We start from the raw sequence: 20,736 nt of genomic DNA on the forward strand, positions 1-20,736 counted from the left end.
AAGGAAAAAAAAGAAAAAAGGGGAAGGAAGGGAAATATGATCTCTGAACCTCTGCCTGCACTTGCTGATGTGTGAGGGAACCTTTCTCTGGAGCCCCTGCCTCTCACCAGCTGTGGGGCCTTGGAGAAGCCACTTCCCTTCTCCTCATCTGTAAAATGGAGATGATAATATTTCCTCCTCCAGAGTGTTTTGTGGAGTACTTTGCAAAAGGCACAAGTTAGCTGGTATTTTAATCATAGCCACACTGAAACCTCTCTCCTCATCTGCCCTTCTCCCTCCTACACTCAAATACACTGGGCCTTGTTCCCAAGGGCCCATACCCCTGCCACAGTGTATACTGAAAAACTCTGTCAAAAACTGATGACAGTGTAGGTATATACCAAAAATAACTGAGAACAGGTACTTATACGCCAGTGTTCATTGCAGCACTATTCACCATAGCCAAACGGTGGAAAACTCAAGTGTCTATCAACAGATGAGTGGATAAACAAAATATGGTATATACGCACATTGGAGTATTATTTAGCCATGAAACGAATGAAGTTCTGATACATGCTACAGCATAGATGAACCTTGAAGACATCATGCTAAGTAAAATAAGCCAGACACAGAAGGACAAATATTGTGATTCCACTTATATTAAATATTCAGAATAAACAAATTCATAGAGACAGGTATTAGAGGTTTCCAGGGGCTGGAGGGAGGGAGGAATTGGGAGTTATTGCTTAATGGGTACAGAGTTTCTATTTGGGATGATGAAAAATTTTGGAAATAGAAAATGGTGATGGTTGCACAACAGTGTGAATGTAATTAATGCCACTGAATTGTAACTTAAAAATGGGCAAAATGGCAATTTTTCTGTATATATATATAATATATATATATATTTTATATATATATATATATATATATATAGGTTGTTTTTGTTTGTTTGTTTACCACAATTTAAAAAGCCCCCAATGGGCTTCCCTGGTGGCGCAGTGGTTAAGAATCTGCCTGCCATTGCAGGGGACACGGGTTTGAGCCCTGGTCCGGGAAGATCCCACATGCCGTGGAGCAACTTAGCCCGTGTGCCACAACTACTGAGCCTGTGCTCTAGAGCCCGCGAGCCACAACTACTGAGCCCACGTGCCAAAACTACTGAAGCCCGTGCGCAGCAGCAAAGACCCAATGCAGCCAAAAATAAATAAATTTAAAAAAAAGAAAAGAGAAGATTAAAAAAAAAAAAGTCCCCAACGGAATTCCCTGGTGGTCCACTGGTTAGGACTTGGTGTTTTCACTGCTGAGGGCCTGGGTTCAATCCCTGGTCGGGGAACTAAGATCCTGGCTTGGCCAAAAAAAAAAAAAAAAAAGCCCCCAAACTGATGACATTCTTTGAAAACAAAACAAGGTACCTTATGGGTCCAGCATTTAGCATAACAAAGGAGAGAAGTCTATTGGAGTGAAGTTTCCAGATAATAGTCCACCTCTCCTGTGCACTTCTCTTTACAGTTTACAAAGCAAACTCCTTTAAATTTGATCCTTACAACAGCCCTAGAGGTAGCCATGGTCATATTCATTTTACAGATGGGGAAACTGAGACACATCAAGGTCCCAAGGCCATACTGTGAGTTAGTAGTGGAGCTGGGTGGGAACCCAGTCCTTCTGGCTCCCAGTAAGAAACACTGTGTCCTCCTCCTGGCCCTTAAAGCTGTGTTTGGGCTTCTTTCTAAGCAGAAAGTCCTGCCTTTCTAACCACCTGAGTTCAGTTTTTCCTCTTGGCCACAATTGGAGGCCATTGTCCTGATCCTCTGCTTCCACTGCTGTTGCTCTGTTCTGATCGATGTTTACTTTTCTGGTCTCCTTCCTCAGCCACCATTCAGGCTCCTGGACTGGTGAAAGAATGAGGGGGAGAGGGAGGTGTCAAGGATGGCTGGGGTTCTGGCTTGTGCTAGTGGATGGATGGAGATGACTGGGGAGGGCAGGTTTGGGTATAAAAGTGTAAACTTGGAGTTAGACCTGTTGAATTTAAGTATTTGTGAGATGGCCAAGAAATATCATGATTGTATATATGGATGACATTCACAGTGATACTTGGAAGCTATAAGACCTGCAGCTTTGGGTGTGAGGAGAAACAGTGGGTCAGGGGAGTGTGGGCAGTGGAGTGTGGATCCATTGGTATGCGCTCCTTGCCTCTGGTGTGCTTCTCCCATAGGGGGCACTAGGGGGCAGCACTCAACAGCAGAAATTGCCAGAACTTCGGAGTCACAGGATCTAAGTTGGAGTCAGATATACCCCTGTTCAGCAGCAGTGTGAACTTATCTCTTTGAACCTCAGCGTTTTTCATCCTAAAATGGGATTAATGTGAGGTAGGACAGATGGTGGTTCAGAGTTTGAACTCTGGAGCCAGGGAGCCTGAATTTATGTCCCAATTCTGCCATTTGCTAGCTGTGTGACTTTGACCACATTATTGAACTTCTCTGTGCCTCAGACGCCTTTTCCACAATGTTAAAGTAGTAATAGTTTCATGTGGTGATTACTACAGAGGCCAGTACATGGTAATTAGATGACAGCTATTTTATTTTAACCCTTTCTTCCTGCCCCCTCTCTGCCTCCCCAGCCATTCTGGGGCCAGGACTCTCAGAGGCCAGACCACTGCCTCTGAGAATAAGCAGGAGAACAAATTCCTATGACTGACCATAATCATCTACTGTGTGTTAGGTATATTATGAGCCTTATTCCCATTTAATCCTCACAATAACTCAGTGAATATAGATCCCAAATCCTTATTTTATAGCTAAGAAAACAGAGGTTCAGAGATTTAAGCCTCTTGCCCAAGTTCACACAACTAGTTAAGGGGCAGAGCCCAGAACTGAGCCCAAGTTCTTTCTGTTCAGAGCCTGAGCTCTTTGCAGTGGCTCCTCTGGATACCCCTGAAACTGGGCTCTGGAGAATGCCCCAGGCCCCAGCAGAATGGGGGAATTCTCCCCTCAAGAATTCCCTTCTGGGCTTCCCTGGTGGCGCAGTGGTTAAGAATCCGCCTGCCAATGCAGGGGACACGAGTTCAAGCCCTGGTCCAGGAAGATCCCACATGCCGCGGAGCAACTAACTCCACGCTCCACAACTACTGAGCCTGCGTGCGCTCTAGAGCCCGCGAGCTACCACTACTGAAGCCTGCGTGCCTAGAGCCCGTGCTTTGCAACAAGAGAAGCCACCGCAGTGAGAAGTCCATGCACCACAACGAAGAGTAGCCCCCGCTCACTGCAACTAGAGAAAACCCGTGTGCAGCAACGAAGACCCAACGCAGCCAAAAATAAATAAATAAAATAAATTTATAAAAAAAAAAAAGAATTCCCTTCTGTAATCAGCTCTAATTCTACTTACCATACCTCCCTTTCCCAGATATAATTTCCTGGACTTATGAATGGAATATATGGAATGGAACCACCTGAAAGGGAGCCCCGTGGGAATAGAATGGTGGAGGATGAACAGAATTGGAACATGGAAGTTGAGGCTGTCTTGGCTCTTCTGATTGGTCAGTCTGCCTATAGTTGTCAAACAGTGGGCCAATGACTGTTCAGAGTTGCCTCTCCCCTTTCCTTCATTGGCTAAAGGATGGTGTTCCTGGAGGCTGGAGAGAACCAGGGGAGTCCTGGAGTTATGCTGGGGAATGTTGGACAGGTAAGCTGGGATCTGGGCTGGGCTGATAATATGGTTAGAGGTGTAGTTGGAGCCCTGGAGTTCTAAGGAGCTGGGCTATGAGCGCTTCTGGAACTCTAGGTTGGGCTGTTGAGAGGGAGACCCCAGGTCCACCTGACACTGGGGGAATTACTGGGGCTCCCTGGCTTTAGTTTGCCTGGCACCCAGTTGCTAGGCCTGGAGGGAGCTGCAGGCCGAGAAGCCATCCTGTACCAGGTTGAGCCGGTGGCTGCTTCTTTGGTTCTGAATTTGGTTCTAAGCTCTAGTAGAGGTATTTTCTGCAGAGTCCTCGTGCTGGAAGAAACTTCATCCAACTCCTTCAGTTTACTGATGAGGAAATAAGGCTCCTGAAGAGAATGGTTTTAGCTGAGGTCACATAGTGAATAAGCAGTGGGCCCTGGAGGAGATGGTGTCAAGACAGGCTCGGTTCAAATCCTGCCTTTACCACCTAGTGCTTTGTGAGCTGGGGCAGCAACTCAGCCTCTCTGGGCTTTAGTTTCCACATCAGTAAAATCTATTCATTCAGCCCTTCTCTTGCCTAGCCTCCACCTCACCCCCAGTACTGCTCCCTCACTCTCTTACACACACACAACACAACACACACACACAGCGGCTTGGACACACATAGCCGATGCTGAGTCTCCCAGTCCCTCACAGGGAACAATAGGCAGCTCTGGCCACTGAACACCACCCCCAATTTCTGGCTCTCTCCCCCCGCCCCCAGCCAGTCTCACATCCCCTGTTAAGCCTTCCCAGAGAGCCCCCAGCTAGAAGGCTGTCTCCCTGAGTTACCGCAGAGGGCTGTCTGAGCCCTCCTCTGATGCTTTCCCTCTCCCCAGACAGGAGCTCCTGGAGAGTAAAGTCTGGTCTGATTCATCTCTGAGTCCCCAGCACCCAGCTCAGGACAGGGTCCAAGGGCCATGGCTGGGAGTGTTTGTGGGAGGAGTAAGTGAAGAAAGCCCCTCCAACCCCTCCCCTTTCTCGGGAGCCCATGACCTTCACCCTCCCAAACCACTGATGTGGCAGAAAGAGCCCTGGAGTGGGGGCTTACACAGACCTAGGATGAAAACTCAGCCCAGACTCTTCCTAACTGTGGGTACTTGGGAAATGACCTCACTTCTCCGAGCCTCAGTTCCCTCTTCTATAAGTAGCCTTTCTGGGGGGATGCGGACGTGTAAGCTGCGAACTGGAAGACTTAGACAGAAAGACCTAGAGGAAGAGTCTTCTGGGCAGAGTAAAGAGCTGGTGTGAATGGCGCAAGATGGCGATGAGCTTGGCATGTTCGAGAAACAGAAAGGAAGCTAGCATTGCTGGAGCGCATTGAGCAAGGGGAGAGTGGCTGGTGGTGGGGGTGGAGACGTGGCGGGCACTGGACTGCACAGGGCTCGAAGGCCACTGAAGAGTCTGTCTTTTTTTTTTTTTTTAATGTCTGAAACATTTATATTAACATATTTCCATACATATTTCCATACAAATACAAATATAAGATTTTTAGAAATTTCATGTAATGTCTGAAACATTTATATTAACATATTTCCATACAAATAACCCAATGAAAGTTTAGTATTAGTTGTTTTGTTTGTTTTTTTATACTGCAGGTTCTTATTAGGCATCAGTTTTATACACATCAGTGTATACATGTCAATCCCAATCGCCCAATTCAGCACACCACCATCCCCACCTCACTGCAGTTTTCCCCCCTTGGTGTCCATATGTCCATTCTCTACATCTGTGTCTCAACTTCTGCCCTGCAAACTGGCTCATCTGTACCATTTAAGAGTCTGTCTTTTAATCTAAGTGATATAGGAAGTAACTGGGGGGTCTCAAGTTGGGGGGGGTGACTTGATCTGACTAATACCCCAGAAGCTTCACTCTGGTCCCTGTATGATGACTGCCGGAGAGTAAGAGTGGAGGCAGGGAGTCCAGTGAGGAGGGTTTGGGAATAAACCAGGCGAGAGAGACAGTGGCCTGGACCAGGGTGTGCCTGGGAATGAGGTGAGAAGTGGTCAGATACATGATATATTCTGGATGTGGATCCCACAGGACTGGATGTGCCAGACGTGGGCAGAGAGGGCTCAGGATGGCCCTTGGTTCAGTTATCTATTGCTGAGAAATAAACCACCCCAAAACTTAGTGGCTTAAAATGATATATTATTTCTGAAAATTCTGTGGTTCAGCGGGGGTCAGCTGGCCAATTCTGCTGGTTTTGCCTGGTGTCGCTTATGGGTCTGCATTCAGCTGGGAGCAGCGGGGGCTCGATTACCACGAGGGCATTGCCTCTCTCAGGACCTCTCTTCACCTGGTCTCTCACCATTCAGAAGTCTGATGCACAGCCCCACGAGTACGTGCCCCAGGATGGCCCATACTATGGATCCACTGGCAAAGAAGACCTTTAAAGGAGTTTTAGTAGCTGAACTTGTGAGCATTTTTTGGAACATATTTTTTGTTTGAGAAGAAGGACACAAGCCAAGATTTCAGGCAAACAATGAACAAGAAATTCCCCTTCATCTTGGAAGTTTATTACAAATCCATTGAACGTTCTGGAATGTTACAGAATCAAGAGCAAGGTCAAGAAAAGTGGCTTAACAGCAAAAATTAGAAATTTGACCATCGATCAAGGTTTGCCCTATTTCATAGTATCAGGCAAGATTAAAATTCCAAAATTGATATGGATGGATTTTAGAATATTTAAGGTTAAATGTAAATTCTAATTAAGCCAGAGGTTTTGTTCTTTGGACTAACTGTGAAGAAATTGATGGAAGGTTTGTTTATTATAAATGGAGTTTTGTTTACTACTCAAAATAAAGTGGTTCTCCTTAAAAAAAACAAACTCCCCTATGATTCTGAATACATAAACCTTTCAAAATAGATAAAATAGTAAAACATCTATTTTAAATATTTATTACATTTTTTCTTTTCCATTATAGTTTATTACAAGATATTGAATATAGTACCCTGTGCTATACAGTGGGACCTTGTTGTTTATCTAATTTATCCCCCTCTCCTTTCCCCTTTGGTAACCATGGGTTTGTTTTCTATGTCTGTGAGTCTGTTTCTGGTTTGTAAATAAGTTCATTAATATTTATTACATTTTAAGTCACACATTTAAAATCATATTATCTAAAAACATATTAACTAGAAATATTGCTTTTATCCATTTTCACTTTACCTGAAACAGTATTCAAACTCTACATAAATGTCTCTGGTATTTACTACTAGAGCCACTTTGGAATAAAATTCGTCATAAAATTCAAAAAACAAGCAAACAAAAAAGAAGCCTAGCTGACCTTCACAGCGAGGCACCTGGCTTCCAAGAGGACAAGCCCCACTGTGCAAGTGCTTATTGACTCTTTGCTTGCTTCACGCTTCTTGGCATCCCACTGGCCAAAGCAAGTCATATAGCCAAGCCCAGAGTCAGCATGGGAGGGGACACACAAGGGCATGGATATCTGGAGGCCTGCTTCATTGGAGGCCACCAAAGTAACAGTTTAGCACAACCCCCTGGGTTTGTGGTCTAAGGAAATGGGTGAAATTCAAGGGTAGAGGGGAAAGAACAGGGTTTGTCGGAAGTGGTAGGGTGATGGTGCAGTGTCCCGCCCCCAGATCTCCCAAGTGAGCCACTGAGGAGGACAGTAGGCTTGGGAGAGCCAGCAGCAGTGGACAGTCAAAGTCCCTGGCAAGCATGGTGAGGCAGGGGAGGGGGTGGTGATCAAGGTAGAGAACCTGAAAAGCCTCTAGGCCATTCCCTCACTCAACAGGCATCACTGAGCCCCTACTCTGCGCCTTGCCCTGGTCTGACTGCTGCAGACACAGGAGTAAAACTTGGCATGTGACCTTGGAAGACAGATCATACCCACAGGTGCCAACACAGTGTGAGAGGTGGCAGCTTAGTGCTGCAGTGGAAGGTTGTCCAGGGCATTTTGGGGTCCCAGGGGAGGGACTCCAGGAGTGGTTCCCAATGGAGGAGTACTAGAAAAATAAATAGACAAGACAGTGGAGCTGGAGTAGATAGAGGCCAGACTGGGCCCCAGCCTGGGCCCTATAGCTGCTTTCTAGCCGTGGCAGTGAAGAGGTGAAAGCAGGCCCACAAGTAGGCTCTGGGAAGACCAGCTGCAGATATTATTCTTCCCATTTTATGGATGAGCAAACTGAAACTCAGAGCGGGTAAGTCATTCAACCGAGATCCAGCTCCTCACATCCTGGGCTTCTTTCCACACTGTTCAATTCTTGCTGAAATCATAGGGATGGTTGGGGAGGGGAGGATTATCTCTTGAGCTTGCAGGGATGTGCCCAGAGGCTGGCGTGGGAGCTGCTGTGGAGTGCCCCTCCCTGGGTCCTGGCTTTGTGCCACCTCCCCTAAGTAAGGTAGAGCCCTGTGAGGAGACATTAAGGGAGGTGGTGACACAGACTGGGGATGGGCAGACCCAGACTCGGAGCCCCCAGTCTGAGCAGGCTTGTCCTCAGGCCCCTCCTGTGGAGTCCCACCCTCAGGGGCCCCCCTGTTTGAGGGATGAAGGATGGAGGGGAACTGTATGGAGGTCAGAGGCCAGGGCCAGGGGAGAGCATGGGGTACCTCTGACTAGGGCTGGGATGGGTTCCCTATAAAGTGAGGAAAGGTGGGGATTTGCCAGGTTTAGCCCTGGGGGCTCAGGTGAGGGGATAGAAGGGAGGCTGGGAGCTTAGAGTTTCGTTTCAACCTGAATGACCTTGAGTTTGTCCCACTCTTCTAGGCTGGTGCTGCGGGTCCCAGCGCTCTGCCAAGTAGAGCCACTAGCTCAATAATTCACGAGCCAGCTGGGCTCTGGCCTCCCCGCAGGAGGGAAAGGCAGCCCTGCATCCAAGCCGACCCCCATCCAAGCCCCACATCCAAGCTGTTCCTTCCTCCCAGCTTGTCTGGGGGTGGCAGTGGGGGGAGTGGCTGCTGAGGCCAGGCCTCAGATACAGGAGGAGGGGGTGCATGGAGGAGATGGAGGGAGTGGGAGGGGAGGTCCTGGCATCTGATGCACTCACAGCAAAAGCTTCTTTTCCTTAGAACCAGAGTGCTCTGCAGCAGGTGGGACCAGGGAGGGAGGCTGGAGGGAGGGGAAGGCAGAATCAGAGAAAGACCTGGAAAGGAAGATAGAGACACACCTAGAGAGAGTCAGAAAGAGACAGAAGCGAGAAAAAAGACTGAAGCAGGTGTAGTGGGTATGAATATGGGTGCACACAATCAGGTAGGGAAGATACAGGCTATTTTTAAAAACCCACTCAGAGCCCTCATTCCATCTGGCTGGCGGGAAATCCAGTTTCCATTATTGTTGGACTCTCTCAACCCATGACCGCCCGTAGGGTTGGGCCAAGGCCCAGAGGTGTTACAGAACCAGACACGAACAAGGTCCTTCAGTCTGGTCACCAGGCCTCCCTGGTCACCTGACCAGCATGACCCTATCAGGTCAGGGACTGTGCCATTCAGTGCCAGCCATGCTTGGCACATGGAATCTTTGGTGATCTAAGGGACATTCAATGTGGGGTCCAGTCTTCTGAATGCCACTTGTCCCCTTGAATCCAGGGCCTAGATGCATCCATTTCCTGGGATCAGGAAGCCTGAACTGCCACTCCCACCCCTTATCTAAGAGGTTGAGAAAGAGCCTCCCATTGTGGTCCCTGGAAGCTCTGGGCAGTTTTCTGTCCCAGAGCCATACCCTTGCATCCCCCTGGACCCTGGGTCTGGGAATCTGTCCCTTAGCAGAGTCCTTGTTCCTTAGCATCCTACAGCTGAGCAGCTGAGGCCAAGGCAGTGGTCCTTCTGGAGGCTGGAGGATGATCCCCAGAACCTCCACCAGCCACCCCTGTGGTGGTGGGGATGGCAGACAGGCAGAGCAGGACCCTCGTTGTGAGTGAGCAGGAGGGACTTGATTCAGAGCCAGATGGTCATTAAAGTATTCAGAGCAAATTTACGTGTGCCTGTGGTCGGCCAGGTCCTACCCTGGTCTTTAAGACCCACACCCCCACCCCATGACCTGGTCCTTACATATTTTATTGTAAAAATTTTACTGTGAAACATACATATAAAAGAATATATGTGTGTATATCCATGTATATATACATACATATAAAAATATAAAATATATGTATTGTTTAACCGGTAAAAATGAAGACACCCACCACTAGTTTAATGGGACATTTCAGTACTTTTGAAGCTCTCTGTATGATCCTCCTCTGTGGCCTCCCCTTTCCTCATCCTTCCAGAGAAAAACATCCTGAAAATAGTGTTAATCATTCCCTTAATGGTGTTAATCATTTGGGCTGATTTATCCACTGGACACAATAAGCATCATACCTAGGAGTCGCAATACTTTTAGGGGTCCACAAAAACGTTTTAATTTCTTTTATAATGAGAGCTGATTTATGCTGTACACTTTAAACTTGTACATAACTGTATGTTAATTATATCTCAATAAAACTAAAAAAAAATCAGAGATGATTGAATAAATGGGGAGAAGAGACATTTTCCTTATGGAATTCCAAATATATGTAGATACCCTCCCTTCCAGGAGGGGGCACTTTATCAGGTTAATGGTGCTTTATACCTAGTTTGCTGAGAATTATTTTTTTCTTTCTTTTTTTTAGTTTGCTAAGAATTTTTAACAAAAAATTGTTGAATTATCAGGTGCATTTTCTGTATAGATTGAAACATTCACTTGGTTTTCCTCCTCTAACATTAATATGATTAATTACACTAGTAGATTTTCTAATGTTAAATCAAACTTCCTAGAATAAACTCATCTTGGTCATGATGTGTTTATTATCATTTTTTTTGTTATTATTATTTTTTTTGGTTGCACCGCGTGGCTTGCAGGATATTTGTTTCCCGACCAGGGATTGAACCCGGACCTCAGCAGTGAAAGTGCTGAGTCCTAACCACTGGACTGCCAGGGAATTCCCGTGTTTATTATATTGTAAATACATTGCTAGATTTAGCTTGCTAATCTTTTGTTTAGGGCATTGACGTCTATGTTCTTAAGTAATATTGTTCTGTAATTTTTCTTTCTCATACTCTACTTGATCGTTTTTGATATAAATTTTTATTTCTCCACGAATTTGTCTATTTTACCTTTGTTCTAAATTTGTTGTCATAAAATTGTTTCTAATATTCTCCAGTTATCTTTTAAATCTCTGCTATAGCTGTAGTTCTGTAGTCCTGCTCTTCAAATTTAACATTGTTTATTTGTGCCACCTTCCTTTTTTTTTTTCCTTGGTCAATCTTGCCAGGAGTTTCTCAGTATTGTTCCTGTGTCAGTTAGGAATTAGATTCAGCTGGAAGTATCAGACCCCCCCCCCCCCCCCCCACAGCACAGCAGCTCACTGTTCTACCATCCCTAGAGTGAGGCCCTGGTCTTAAGGTCCTTGATGGCATCCACCACATCTGTGTTTCTGACAGCAAGATGGAGAAAAGGAGAAAGAAAAAGGTAGAGGCTGTGGGTCACTTCTTCTCACTGGCTGCTTAACATCTGAGTGCCCCAGGCTCAGTCCTTTGTCCTCACCTCTCCTCTGCCTTCTCTCCTCCCCTGGTCATCTCATCCAGTTAAATACCGCCTATCTGCTGATGACTCCGAATTCACACCTGCAACCCAGCCCTCTCTCCTGAGCCCCAGACATATAAAGTCAACTGCCCACTCGAAATTTCTGCTCAGATATCTAATTGACATTTCAAACTCAACATGGTCAAACTTTAGCTCCCTAGAAAAGAAAAATCCAACAAAATGCTGGAGCTGGGAACCCAAATGGTCCCTTTCTTCTGAATGCTTCCTGATTGCAACTTGCAGTTTGATTGCAACTTGGCTTCCCCTCCCCAAATAGAATAATCTTCAGCTCCTAGCACTCTATTGTTTAATGGAACTAAAGCAGCATTAAAAAAAAAAAAAAAAAGGCAATTGAATAGTATGGAATAGATTAGCCCAAGGAATATCAGCATGCCTCACATGTAATTAGGGTGAATATTGCTTGTGAAATTTTTGTCTGCGTCCTGGGTTCTGTTGTAAAAATGTCTTTTTTTCTTCCAGTTCTATGGAGATATAATTGACATACAGTGTATAAGTTTAAGGTGTACAGCAGAATTTTTTTTTTTTGGCTGTGTTGGGTCTTTGTTGCTGCGTGTGGGCTTTCTGTAGTTGCGCTGAGCGGGGGATACTCTTCTTTGCTGTGCATGGGCTTCTCATTGCGGTGGCTTCTCTTTTTGCAGAGCACGGGCTCTAGGAGCGCGGGCTTCAGTAGTTGTGGCACGCGGGCGCAGTAGTTGTGGCTTGCGGGCTCTAGAGCGCAGGTTCAGTAGTTGTGGCGCACGGGCTTAGTTGCTCAGCAGCATGTGGGATCCTCCCGGACCAGGGCTTGAACCCGCGTTCCCTGCATTGGCAGGCAGATTCTTAATCACTGCGCAACCAGGGAAGCCTGGCAGGCGGATTCTTAACCACTGTGCCACCAGGGAAGTCCTGATTTGTCTTATATATGTCATGAAATGATTATGTTGTGAAATGTCTTATTGTGGGTTAAATTTAAAAATTTTGACTGGTCTAGGTCTCAGGGTTCAACAGGTGCTTTCAGGGCAAACACCAGCTACAAGACTCATTTACTCTTGAGGAATTGCCCTTTCTTGTCATTTCTGACCTCTGTTAATTCCCTTACTTTGTAGTCAGCTCACTGATGCTTTACAAGAAAAATTTAAAAAATTTATCCATCATTTTTAAGTGCCATATATGAGGAAGCATTTCTCTGCTCCCCTCTTCTGCTATTTTGCTGGAAATGGAGCTCTCTTTCTGCGGGTCTATCCCATCTCATTCCATTACCACAGCTCATTATATTCCAGCTTCACTTGCCTCCTTTGTGTTCCCCAAATGCGCCAAACTATCCTGCAAAGAATCTTTGCACTTCCTGTTTGTTCCACCTGGATTGCTTTTCCCTAGCACTTCTAAAGCACTCCTTTGCTTTCTTCATCAATCAGGATTTGTTCAATTGTAAGTTCAAATAGCTCAAAATAGCTTAAGAAAAACAGGAGAATCTATTGTCTCACTTAAGTGAAAAGTCCAAGGGTACCTTCATGTACAGCTGGAATCAGGTGCTCAAGTGATTTCCATGCTCATCAGGTCTCTGTTTCTGGGCTCTCCTGCCAGGCACCAGGCACACACTTCCTTTGTGGTGGCAAGATGACTGCCTGCAGCTCCAGGTTTATAGTCTACTTGGTCAACAATTCCTGGGCAAAGAAAGTTTCTCTTTTTCAGTAGTTCTAGTAAACTTCCTAGTACTGAGTTTCACTGGCCAGGCCAGGATCATAACCCCATTCCTGGAGCTAGGCTGGGGTCAGCCCCAAAAGAAACATGCACTGAGCATATAGGAGAAGTGGTTCCCCCCAAAATATAAAGACATTGTTATCAAAAGTAGGACAAATAAATGGTGGGAAGGCAAAGCCCACAGCTGCCCACTCCAACATCCTAGACTTCTCTATCTAAAGTATATTGCTGGGGTTATGTCCTATCGTATCACCCTGTTTTCTTCCTTCAAAGTATACATGTAACGCAATCTGAAATGATCTTATTTGTTTTGATTCTTTATGGCCTTCTCTCTTCCTCTGGATTGAGAGTGCTCAGAGGGCAGGGACCTTACTTGTCTTGATCACTGCTATATTTCTAGCACTTAGAAGTGTCTGGTACACAGTAAGTGCTTAATGAAGGCTTGTGGTAGGAATGAGCTTGCTGGACAGCCCATCCTCTCTTGCTGTCTTTTTTTTTTTAAAGGATTTTCTTATTTATTTATTTATTTATTTATTTATTTATTTATTTATTTATTATTTTTGGCTGTGTTGGGTCTTCGGTTCGTGCGAGGGCTTTCTCCAGTTGCGGCAAGCGGGGGCCACTCTTCATCGCGGTGCGGGGACCGCTCTTCATCGCGGTGCGCGGGCCTTTCTCTATCGCGGCCCCTCCCGTCGCGGGGCACAGGCTCCAGACGCGCAGGCTCAGCAATTGTGGCTCACGGGCCCAGCTGCTCCGTGGCATGTGGGATCTTCCCAGACCAGGGCTCGAACCCGTGTCCCCTGCATTAGCAGGCAGATTCTCAACCACTGCGCCACCAGGGAAGCCCTCTTGCTGTCTTAAGAATCTCCCATGCAGGGACTTCCCTGGCGGTCCAGTGGTTAAGACTCTGTGCTTCCACTGCAGGGGGCATGGGTTCGATCCCTGGTTGGGGATCTAAGATCATGTAAGCCGGGCAGTGCAGCCAAAAAAAAAAAAAAGAATCTCCCACGTGAGGTTATTCGTGCAAGGCAGCCACATTTCCCCTTCTACTAGATCAATCCCATCGCATACAAAGGTGCTCCTAGCAGCTCCCATCTTACAGAACCCCTGTTCAACCCCCTTTCTTGCCAGCTACCACCCTATTTCTCTACTTTTCAAAACAAAGCTTACACAGAAGAATGGTCTGCATTTGCCATAATTGCTTCCTTAATCTCAATTTATTGCTCAGCCCACTTTTCTGTTTCCCCCCTTTATTGACAACCATCCCTGCTCAGGCTCCTTTACTGGTTCTTTCCCACCATCCTGGCTTCTAAATGTGGTGCCTCAGACTTCTGTCCACTTCTCCATCAATACTTTCTCCCAAGGCCACTCATCTTATCCCACGGCTTCAAGTACCATCTATGGATGACTCCCCAAATTCAAGTCTCCAGCTCTGACTCTCCAGTGCTGACTTCCAGAAGCTTCTATACACCTGCCTACTTATCATGGATATCCAACTTGGGTGTTGTGAAATAATAGAAAAAATATGTATATTGGTGTCTGCCCCCAGTTCCTGACACAGAGCTCCTAAACCCCTTGGAATTTCCTGGGTCATGGGAGCATATTCTGTTCTAATGAGGTGACTGTTGGTGGGTGCCTGAATAGCTTCAGGAAGGGAGCTGGTCACCAGAGAGACAAAGCCATGATTAGAAGCTTGGAACTTTCAGCCCCACCCCCACCCCATCCTCTGGGAAGGGCAGAGGGGCTGGAGATTCAGTTAATGATCCATCATGCTCATGTGATGAAGCCTCCATAAAAATTCCCAAAGTATAGGGTGTGGAGAGCTTCTGGGTTGGTGAACATACCCACATGCTGGGACGGTGGTACATCCCAACTCCATGGGACAGAAGCTCCTGTGCTCAGAGATCCCTTCCAGATCTCACCCTACGTATCTCTTCATTTGACTGTTCATCTGTATCCTTTATAATAAACTGGTAAATGTGTTTCCCTGAATTTTCCAGCTGTTCTGGCAAATTATTGAATCCAAGGAGGGGGTCGTGGGAACCTCTGATTTGTAGGTAAGTCAGACAGAAGTTGTGGATAACTTGGGGGGAATCTACTACTTGTGATTGGTGTCTGAAGTGAAGGGCAGTCTTGTGGGAATAGGTCCTTAACCTGTGGGGTCTGCGTTAACTCCGGTTAGTGTCAGAATCGAATCACATTGAATTGCAGGACACCCAGCTAGGGTTGAAGAATTGGTTGGTGCGGGAAAACACACACACACATACATTTAATGACCAGAAGTGTCAGAAGTGAAGGATTCTGTGACTAGAGGATTGAGAGTAGAGAAGAAAAACAAAAAAGATTCTCCAAAATAGGCATCCAAAACAAAATTCTTTCCAAAGGTTTACCTATCCTCTATGTGTGTAGACCTTTACTAACTAGTAAAATATATTTTTTTCCCTTTCTGTGTTACTTTTTTTTTTAACTGAGTTTTGCTTTTCTGCCTCAGTCTGATACAGAGAGCACGATTTTACAAGTCAGACTTTCATTTTCCAGTGCACAGTAACTCAAACCATAACATCTGAATGCTGCTGTGCTAATGTCAATTATTTTAAATAATCTTTCCATGTTTTTTGGGGGGGGCCGCGCTGTGCGTGTGGCATGCGGGATCTTAGTTCCCCGACTAGGGATCGAACCCGTGCCCTCTGCAATGGAAGTGTGGAGTCTTAACCACTGGATTGCCAGGGAAGTCCTCTTTCCACCTTCGAAACTGAATGTATACCCCTTGCAAGGTATACTCTTTCTTAGTTAGACTAAAAAATGGGAAGATACAATGGACTATTGCTATAGACTTCTTTTGTTCTTTTTTAAAATTTTTTTAAATTTAATTTTATTTGTTTATTATTTTTGGCTGCGTTGTGTCTTCGTTGCTGTACACGGGCTTTCTCTAGTTGCGGTGAGCGGGGGCTACTCTTCGTTGCGGTGCATGGACTTCTCATTGCGGTGGCTTCTCTTGTTGTGGAGCACGGGCTCTAGGCGCGCAGGCTTCAGTAGTTGTGGCTCGCAGGCTCAGTAGTTGTGGCATACGGGCTTAGTTGCTCCACAGCATGTGGGATCTTCCCGGACCAGGGCTTGAACCTGTGTTCCCTGCGTTGGCAGGTGGATTCATAAACACTGCGCCACCAGGGAAGTCCCGACTTCTTTTGTTCTTATTTTTGTAATGAAGCAATTATCATGCAGGGGGAAAAGAAAAAAAAAAAACCTCTTGACCTTGATTTCTCTACGAAACCTGTTCCTCCCCTGGTCTTTCCCATCTCAGTCAAGAGTACCACACCTAATGGTACCTCACCCCCACACTAATCATCCACAAGTCCTCTCAGTTCATCTCCAAATAAAATCCAAATCGTCTCTCCTCCCACCTCTTGCCATTACTCCTGGCCTGGCCTCCATCCTCTCTCAGCTGGATTACTGCAGTAATCTCCTAACTGGTCTCCTTCATCCTCCTCTTGTTGCCTTTCAGTTCATTCTCTACATGGCTAACAGCATGACCTTTTAGAAACAAATCAGATCATGTTGATCCCCGCTTAAACCTTTCAAAGGTTTCCCCTGCACTTACAGTAAAACCCCAAATCCTCACCCTGGCCTCCAGACCCAGCTCCTCTGATCTCAGCTCTCCCCATTTTCTGGCTTGCCAGGCACTGAACACACTGATCTTTCTGTCTCAGGACCTTTGCCCATACTATTTTTTCTGCTGGGAAATCTCTCTCCTCAATTCCACATAACTGACTCCTGCTCATCTTTCAGGTTTCAGCTTAAATGTCACCTCTTAAGGAGAAGCCCTCCTTGACTCCCCTTTCTATCATGTAGCCAGATTTTTAAAAAACATTTATTTATTTTACTGTGCCAGGTCTTAGTTGTGGCACGCAGGATCTTTGTTGTGGCACGCGGGATCTTTGTTTTGGCATGCGGGATCTTTAGTTGCGGCATGCGAACTCTTGGTTGCAGCATGTGAGATCTAGTTCCCTGACCAGGGATCGAACTCAGGCCCCCTGCATTGAGAGTGTGGAGTCTTAGCCAGTGGACCACCAGGGAAGTCCCTCATGTCACCAGATTAGACCTTGTTCATGATTTCTAGGGAAGCACTACAGCCTAGTGGTTGAAAACAGGCTCTGGAGGCAGACTGCCTGGGTGCTGAATCCTAGCTTGGCCACTCCTTGACCATGTGGCCTTGGCTGCATTTACTTAACCACTCTGTCCTTCAGATTCCTTATCTGTAAAATGCGGTGTGTTAATAATATGCCTCAAAGGATAGGTGCTCTGTACATGGCACAGAGTAAGCGTTAGGTAAATACTGGCAGGTATTTTATTGTTCCTTCATGGCACATTTCTTGGGATTTACTTAGTTTGGTTTCTGAAATGTGAGCTTTGTGGGAACAGGGTTTGTGCTTTTCTTACTTACTGCTGTGCCCCTAGCACCTTGCACAGTGGCTGGTACATGGTATGTGCCTAATTACATTGCTGAATGAACGCACAAAGGCAGACTCAAACTCACCCCTTTTGGAGCTTACAATCTAGAGAGCATGCAATCTAACCTTGTCCTTCTTACCCTTCAACACCTGGCCATTTTAGAGCTGTGAAAACTGAGACCCATAAAGGTGGGGTGATTTGAGTAAAGCTTCAAGGGGGAAGTGGTATTGCTCTTTCCAACTTTCCAGAGGGAAGTAAAACTCCTACTTGTCAGAAACGTGATGAAGCACCAAAAGCACGTGGAACCAACGGAGCCCTACATCCATTGTGAACACAAGTCACAGCCTTTTATTCTAGGAATAAGAACCAGGGCAAATTTTTCATCACAAGAGAAATTTTAAAAGAAAAGAAAGAAAAAGAAAACCTGTGAGCTCTCTGGTTGGAGTAGCAGGATGGGTTGCAGTGCTGTTGACGGAGATGGCTGGCACTGCAGTTGTGCCTGCCTGGGAAAGATATCCAGTGCTCTGTCTGAGTTGCTGTCCTCCCCCCACCCAAACATGTTGTTCATGCCACATTTAGGAATCCAGTGGCCTCATTTGACAAACATGGGAACAGAGGCTTAGCAAGGAGAAGGGACTTGCTCTAGTCCACATGATGAATTAAACTCAAGTTTTCTGACTTCTAGCCGAAGATTCCTTTAAGCTCTAATTAATATAAAAGCTCTTCATATGAGAATGGAGAGAAAGGGGAGGTGAGGGGGAGGAGAAGTTGGGAAGAACGAAGAGGTGTTGGATCAGGTGCCCACTGGCAGGCAGGGGCACTGACAGGTATGTGGGGCAACCAGAGACCTTGGGGGGAGGGCAGGGGAGTCTGCTGAGGGAAGAGGAGATGGAGGCTGGGGCCTAGCTGGGTTATTTTCAGAGCTGCTATCTTTGTCTGCATCTGCTAAATTATTAAACTGATATCACATCCTAGAGGGTGCCAGGCCAGGTTGCCAGGAAGAGACTGAAAGGGAGGGGTTGGATCTCTGAGCAGAGGCCTTGAATCTTCTAGGCTGGGATAGAAGTCGACTTTTCAAGCCTTGACCTCCTGCCCCACCCCACTCTCAGCTGATGGAGGGGATCCTGCTTTGGGCCACAGCTGCACTTGCCATTCCCTCCGTAAGGTTCTGTCTCCGCCGGCTGCTGTCCTGAAAGGAGAGTGTGTATAATGGACAGGGCTCTGAAACCAGGTCCCCCCTGGGCTGCCTCTTCTCTTTCAAGGTCTCTGACTCAGACCACAGAGAGACATGACTAGCTGTGAGACCTTGGACAAATCCTTGATCTTTGTGTGTCTTTGTGCCATAAGTATTAGTGGTTCCATTCCACAGGCCCTGAAGTTCACAGAGAAAAAGTGCCTTTCTCAGGGTTGTGCAGCTAGGAAAGAACTGAGCTTCAATTCAAGTTCAAGTCTCTCCAATTCCAGATGCCTTTCCTCTCTATTCTTTTTTTTATATTTTAGTATTTTCCCTATTTCCCATCTTTCCTACAAAAGGAATGCATAACTTTGATGAAGATCAGAAAAAAAGAATAATCATTATAGTTTAAAAGTGTATTTTCTAGGGCTTCCCTGGTGGCGCAGTGGTTAAGAATCCGCCTGCCAATGCAGGGGACACGGGTTCGAGCCCTGATCCGGGAAGATCCCACAAGCCATGGAGCAACTAAGTCCGTGCGCCACAACTACTGAGCCTGCGCTCTAGAGTCTGTGAGCCACAATTACTGAGCCCGCGTGCCACAACTACTGAAGCCCGCGCACCTAGAGCCCGTGCTCCGCAACAAGAGAAGCCACTGCAATGAGAAGCCTGCGCATAGCAACGAAGAGTAGCCCCCGCTCGCCGCAACTAGAGAAAGCCCGCGTGAAGCAATGAAGACCCGATGCAACCAAAAATAAATAATAAATAAATTTAAAAAAAATAATAAATAAAAGTGTATTTTCTAATTCCTAATGTTGTGTTTGCCAGGCTGGTTGTGCCCTAAGCGGTGTTTGGCTGTGGCCCCTGCCCATTCTTGGGAGCATGGAGCTCAGGGCAATTAAGGAAGCTGGGAAGGAAGCTGGCAGGTGCCAAAGCTCTCTCACCTCTGATCCTGTACACATGCTGTTCCTACCCTGAATCCTTCTCCCTTCCTGTCCCTCTGCCATCTGTGCACCCATCTCACACTTTGATTCATCCTTCAGGTCTCAGTTTAAATATCATCTTCTGCAGGGAACTCTCTCTGATCCCCTCCCCACACAGCTCAGCGTCTGCTCTGCGTTCGCACAGCCACTGTGTTTCTCCTATCCCAGGAGATACCTCACTGAACTGCAGTCACCTGTGTCCTCCCTAGGCTGTGTGCTCTCTGAGGGCAGGGCCCCATCTGATCACTGCTGTACCTTCAGCAGCCAGCTCAACAGAGAAGGTAATGATCAAATTTGTTGAGTGAGTGAAATAAAGAATGAATGGATAAATGCATGAATGAAGAAGGGGACTTCTCTATTCTCAACTAGCTCTGTCTACCCTTGTATTATTTTTCAATTCAAACAAATATCGTTTGAGTGGCCTTATGGGGCCAGGCACTCTACCTAACTTCAGGGAATCTCATGCTAAGCAAAACCAGTCTAAGGAGAGACTGTTAAGTAACTAAACTATAAACAAATACATATTTATATATGACTAGTGGGAAATGCCATAGAGGATAGGAACAGGGGACATAGAGAACAGCAGGGAGGTGAGCTATGACTTTGGGGTGGGTCACATCTGTGTTTGAATCTTTGTTTGGCCACTTATCTGCTGTGTGACCTTGAGCGAGTCTCTTCACTTCTCTGGGCTTTGGTTTCTCATCAGGAACAAAAACTGCTGATGCCCCTCCTTTAGGGGTGCTGTGGAGAGAGAATGTTCATCTATTCAACAAATATAGGTTGAGTATCTCCTTCTATTCAGAGAAACAACTTGCCCAAGGTAATGCAGATGGGCAGCGTGTGTGGGATTTGAACTCAGATCTGACTGGTTCTCTGGATCTGGCTGATGGTGGGAAGTGGGGGTAAGTCCTAGTCTTGTTCCCCTTGGTTCATCCCCAGAAGTTGGGAGCAGTGATCTGCCTGATACAGGCAAAACACCTGTAGATCTCCCCACGGTGATGGGGGAGGAATCTTCTGCACAGAGAAAGACACAAAGTTTGATGACACAAAGGAGACCATTCAAAGGGATGAACCATTCAGCAGGGCATTCCGTCATCCCCACTGAGCCCCTCTGACTCCCTGAACCCCATCCTCCTCACTGAATTTCCCTTCTCCTTCTCCCTCTGTGAGCCTCTAGCACCAATGCACCCAC

The 20,736-nt window shown here is 46.4% G+C and overlaps 1 pseudogene; it reads left to right on the forward strand.

Moving 5' to 3' along the window:
- The first annotated feature begins 6,033 nt into the window (after window positions 1–6,033).
- On the forward strand, window positions 6,034–6,280 carry LOC114236330 (protein CEBPZOS-like; annotated as a pseudogene).
- Window positions 6,281–20,736: the final 14,456 nt, after the last annotated feature.

This window comes from Balaenoptera acutorostrata, chromosome 1 (genome assembly GCF_949987535.1).
Source record: "Balaenoptera acutorostrata chromosome 1, mBalAcu1.1, whole genome shotgun sequence".
In the NCBI taxonomy this organism is placed as follows: domain Eukaryota; kingdom Metazoa; phylum Chordata; class Mammalia; order Artiodactyla; family Balaenopteridae; genus Balaenoptera; species Balaenoptera acutorostrata.